Source organism: Micropterus salmoides, unplaced genomic scaffold (assembly GCF_014851395.1).
Source record: "Micropterus salmoides isolate LMB-PRFRI ecotype aquatic unplaced genomic scaffold, ASM1485139v1 Ms_hic_scaffold_6, whole genome shotgun sequence".
Classification (NCBI taxonomy): Eukaryota; Metazoa; Chordata; class Actinopteri; order Centrarchiformes; family Centrarchidae; genus Micropterus; species Micropterus salmoides.
The window spans coordinates 27,201,433-27,207,432 of NW_024044348.1; the positions used below are offsets into that span (position 1 = coordinate 27,201,433).

At 38.7% G+C, this 6,000-nt stretch overlaps 1 pseudogene; it reads left to right on the top strand.

Annotated features, from left to right (window-relative positions):
* The first annotated feature begins 2,163 nt into the window (after nucleotides 1–2,163).
* Nucleotides 2,164–5,059, top strand: LOC119890739 (annotated as a pseudogene).
* Nucleotides 5,060–6,000: the final 941 nt, after the last annotated feature.

Sequence of the window (6,000 nt, forward strand, 5' to 3'; positions counted from 1 at the left end):
GTACAGGACAGAGCTGTACACCAGTTTAGTCTACGCTTGTACCTGATGTTCTCAACCCTTGACAAGTCATTTAGTCATGACATAAAGCTGAGCTAATTAATATTACTTAGTTACTAATTTAGCTAACGTTACATAACAGCCAAAAACGTGCTGCCCAGGGGAGATGTTAGCTAGCGCTAACTGCCATCACTTTTCCAGCAGTTGGGGAAACTACAGCCTTTTTTAACTGGCACACTGTGAACTTCATTGCACATTTACTGCCAGACTGAAACTTACTGCAAGTATTTTTCTCCGCTAACTTTCCCCGTCATGTTATGCCGCTCGCTCTCTCTCATTTGCTTGGGCTCACAAACAGGATATAGGAGAGCTTGCTTGCACCATTGACCAATTAAGGATTGTAGTAATGTGACGAGTGTGTGTATGTAATTTCTCTAATCTTAATTAAGCGGCAACCTCCTGGTCTGAAAAGTGAAGCCATGCAAAAGTAACCTAAACCTGCATTCTTTGTAATGGCCAGTAGGAGCATCTCCGCTGGTTGCTAAAAGAAGTACGGTTGTAATAACGGTAAAATTACCCTACTTCTGACTTTACTTTCTACCTCAGTAAACACTTTCCTAATGAGTTTGTGGTACATTTGCACCTCCCGTCCAGACTAAATGGCCAATCTGAGCACCTGCGAGCAAGCTGCGAACCCATTTTTGTTCCAGCTTAGCGTATTAGTGCTGAAAGGTGATAAAAAAATACATTGAAAACGATGACACAGACTCTCACATTAGGCTTTCTGATTGGGTATTATCAGTCATGCAAAGCAAAAACAGGATGCTACTGAAAGTTTTGGTGTTTTTATTAAAGTATCCTGTAATGTGCAAATAAAACTTAGGCTATATACTTGTACTGTATATGTTGCCGTATTTGCTCTGCGAGACTCCCAGTCTATTTTCCGCCGCCAGAATCACTTTGGACTCCCTGTTACTTTCAGTAATAGTTCCACCTTGTTGTAGGCCCATGCAAAACTGCGAATACTCATACTGCACAACTGCGGAGTACACAATCTGCTTTCTGTTTACACTAATGTTTGATGTTAAATTCTTTTCACTATCGGCATAGTGTAGGGCTGGGCAATAAAACAATGATAATTGTCGCAATATGATTTTCCTCAATAACAATATAATAAATGTTCAATATATTGTCAATAAATATTTGGTTTAATTAATTTGAACCACAAAGAAATTAGCACCTCAGTAATCATATTTGTTGAAAAAGATTTTGTCACAATAGTTTTGCATGTTCTGCCTCAGATTTGTTAAGTGATCCATGTTTGTCACATACTGAACGTAAAGAAACATTTCACCACATAAATAACAATCTGGTTTCTTTTATTTTCACTCAGGGGCAAAAATCAGCCTTTAAACTTGAAAGAAATAATGATTTGACATTTATCGTGATAATTATCGATATCGAATGATATGAAATGTTTTTATCTTGATAGCATTTTTGGCCATATCGCCCAGCCCTAGCATAGTGTTATTGTTTATAATATTTGTGATATCTCTGAAGGTATCAAATACTAAGAGAGTGGTGTATTGAAGTAAGCCAAGACATGACACCCAAACAAAGAAAAAAAACAATAAAAGAAATGGAGAGGAAATTCTAACAGGTCTAATGCTAAAACAACAAAACATAATGGAATTCATTACCCAAACATGGTCTTTCATTACCGTAACTTAGTTTACATTACCAAAACACAAAATTATACTACAATGAAACAGAAAAAGTTATAGATGTGCTGGAAATATGTTTAATTCCCTATATATTGATTTGATCGTTTTCTAATATAATTCCCCCTAAACAAAATCAAAAATAATATCAATGTGACAAAACTGATGAGTGTTACGGTAATGACATAATTCTTTAAATTAAAAACATGTATTTTTAATTAAAATATATTTTTTAATGAAATTTCCTTACCTGTATACATGAGTAAAGATACCACCAAAATCTTCTGAATATATACAATATGACTTTATTATATTACAACTTTTAAAAATGTTACGGTAATGAAATAAAATCTGAAAGCGTGTTGTAAAAGGTTAAAATACATAAAAGTGTATTTCTAACAATAGTAACTTTGAATATTTGTTAACTTAAGTGAGTAAAATATTACCTTTTAACTGTAGATATTTTTTTAATGGTAGCACAGTTTCGTGAGAATCACCCATCTAATACATGTTTACTGTGAAAGTTAAACACAAGGACGAGGGGTTGTATAATAAATAAAATATTCCATCTGATGTTTTAGGTTTAGGAATAAATCTGACTGTCTCACTGAGACTGAAACAACAAGTGGTGGTAATAATTAACTATTCAAATGGTTGCAATCCATGCACTAGATGGAGTTGACTGAGAGTCCAAAGTTAAGGTGTGTGAGAGTGCTGTTACAAATGCAAAAGTTGTTGGGAGAGAATACTAGCTTTAGCTTTTCATCTGCTATCTCAGAAATATTGCAAATATATGAATCATGTAAAAACTAAGTAAGTTGCTTACCAAAGCACGGTCACAGAACAGAAAGAGAAAGTTATTTTGAATAACATTACATCAGCAGTCTAGAGGATCCTGACCTATGGTTCATGCATAAAATCCCATCAGTTACTCCCTGCAAGTCTGAGAAACAGTGGTTGCTGTTATCCAGAAAGGGAAGTGAAGACTTGCTTGTACAGCACTTTGTTTTTCTTTTCATGCAGACACAACTGTCAGCACATACACTTGCAGCATGAACCGTTCAACTGAGCTGTCTTCTTCAGAGGAAATGGCTCCTGAGAGTTTGACGGTGGGACAGCAGCAGCTTGTGTGATCCTCGGCCTGTCCTTCCTGATAGGAGCCCCGGGGAACCTGCTGGTGATCTGGACTATCCTGAGACATGTGAAGCAGCGTTCCCATACTGTAGTACTTATCCTGCATCTGGCTGCTGCTGACCTGTTGGTCCTCATCACCCTGCCTTTATGGATCTACTCCCTGGTACACACCTGGGTGTTTGGAGAGGCATTTTGCAAGGCCTTGGTGTACATTGTCAATGTGTGCATGTTCAGCAGTGTCTTCTTTATAACCCTTATGGGTGTGGAGCGCTTTCTAGCCATCTGTCATCCATTTGTTATGATGCGCTGGAAGTCCAAGAGCGTCATGAACAGATGTCTTGTACTTTTGTGGCTCCTTGCCTTGCTTCTAGGAGTGCCTGCTTTATTGACCCAGTCTTTGGATAAAAGCGATGGAGCTGACCACTGTTTTACCAAGGAATTCACATCTGTGACTCAGGCGACCATTTTCTTATGTCTGGAGACCTTGGGGGGTTTTGTAGTTCCCTTTGTGATCATTAGTATCTGTTACTGTCTAGTGGCTGCCCAGCTGAGAAAAATGAGTTTCAACTCCAAACAGAAATCCATGGTTCTTGTGCAGGCTGTGGTGGTAGCCTTCATACTGTGCTGGTTGCCTTACCATATCATCAACATTATTGATCTGGTTTGCACTCTTAGATCAGGCACAGAATTTGAATGTATCCCTGAGAGTCTCGTCTTTGGCTCTGGTGCCCTTGTTTTCATTAGCAGTTCACTGAATCCTGTGTTACACCCTGTTCGCAAGGAACTTACGAGAGAGTCTTGAGGTGTCCCGACTGGTCAGGCTGTTCCAGGAAATGGCCACTCACACCAACAAACTCAGGGAGCTGTAGTACAAGAACAGACTGGCCAGAGGGCAGCAAATACACAGGTAGAGCTGATATCTGACTCTGTGTGAGAACCCTGACACTGTGATGATGGGAAAATGTGACATTTGTCTTCTGCAGTTAATCAAGGGACTGTACTTTATGATGAATTCCTAATAGCCTGTATGTGGCAATGTGTTGTGAGTCATATCCTTAACAGATACCAAACCCTCCTATCCTTGTTTCACATTTACCCTTGTACATCAATGCAAGCAAACACATGACTGCAATCTTTATGTGTTTCTCATGTTAATTTTCATGATTTTCATGTTAATTTATCGCTTTATAGGCTACATTGTGAAAACTTAAAATTTTGATAGGTTTCTGTATCCTATAATGTGTTTTGTGTATTACAATTAATGAGACATCTGTTTTGTGACTGAAACATTTAATGAAATACCCCTAAAACAATGTTCTTCGAAACTAGTACAATTATTTAATTCTTGTTGATTATTCAAACTGGATTAGTTTATCATTCTCTCATATTTTGATATAACACAGAACAACTTGACTAGATTTCTTTTTACATTGAAAATGGAGCAATATTTCCCATAAACCATATTCACAGACAGCGGTGTCGTTAGCCCTGGTACTTGCTTAACTAATGTTACGCTCGAGGCCGGTGCAGCAAAGTGCCTCAACATTACAGACTTTTCTTTTGTGCTGTTACTTCTAGCTGAAGGCAGCAGTGATGATGTCTGCAGCAGGGGTGGGTACATCTAATGTACTTTTAATTTCCATTCATATCTTTTATAACTTAACCAGTCTGTAATCTGCATTTTGCTTCATTAACCGAAATGAGCCGTCATCCAGGCTGTGCGCGCAGTTACGCAGTAAAGCGCTGGTCGGGCGCTTGCCACAGTCACAGAGCTGGTCAGATGCAGACATTTACAAAATCAGGAAAATGCCTTTTCTGTTTAAGGCTTTATTGTTCTACTAATACAACTGAAATCTAGCGCACACCACGGCACTAGTGGCCTGTTGGAAAGCAGCCTGCGTCGCTCTTTCACAAGCCGGCCAGTGAAATACTTTCACTTTCCATTAACGGCGCATTAAAACCGTCTTTAGTTTCTGCAGAGCAAATGAAAACTACACACTGTAAGATCTATGTCAGACGATCAGTGCATTGATTGAGACATATTAAAAGTGTCCTGTTGTTGATCAGAACATCGCTTTGGACATTAGCCTGTTTCATTTCTTTAAAACGCATTGGTTACTATTTGTTTTATAGCGATGGCCGACGGTGAGTCCATAAACAGAATGTTTCCATTGAAACTAATCTTTCACTCAGCAGCTACCAGCTGTTATTTATTTTTGAGATGCACAGAGAGAGAGAGAGAGAGAGAGAGAGAGAGAGAGCGAGAACGTATGGTGGATAAATAGTCCTGTTTTTGTTGGATGTTTATTGGCAGCCTGTGCTACTGCAAAGCAAGCGGTTTGGTTGGCTACATCTCCATAATAAAAGGCACAGGCAACAATAGTTGGCTGGGCACCAAAAGTGATATTTTAAAGTAATCTTATATACACCTTCATGGAGATTTAAACAGGAAAAGAATTGTACAAATAGAATTGTTGAAATTGTTAAATAACAGATAATCAGCAGGCAAAGCAAATTGCATTCCCTAGAAATAACCATGTTGCACAGCTGTTTCTAACCTGATGAACAGGTTTGTCATTTTTGTTCTTGTACTTTTTATGGGAGTAATTGTACTTTTTCTTGAGTAAAGATTTTGAGTACTCTACCTGCCACTGGCCAGTGGCACCAGTAGGCCTACTAGTGCTGCCATGGTGAACATGAGACAGACAGCAGAAATGAGGTCTACAGCAAAACAAAGTCAGAGTCAGCACAGCACAAAATACCAGTTTATGGTAAGCACGATGATCATATGGATTATTTATGTATCGTACTCAAGGGCTCATCTGAGGTGATTACTTTTGATGAGTTAGAGAGGGGGAATGTATTGGCTCATAAAGTTATCTACACAATACTCTACTTGCGTACAATTCTTAAGAATGCAGCAATAAAGTTTTCTAAAGACACAGGGCCCCGACAAATACTTTGTCTGGAGAGTGGACTGACCCGGGACAAAATCCTGGGCCACATTTTGGCCCTGTCTCTGACCATCCTTGACCTTAAAAAGTCCTGTCCATAAACAATTTAAAAGTAACAGTGGTCAAAATGAGATGAGCATCCTGCAGTATTTTAAGAGGACAGAGGTCACAGGAGGAGGAGCTTAAATAACTGA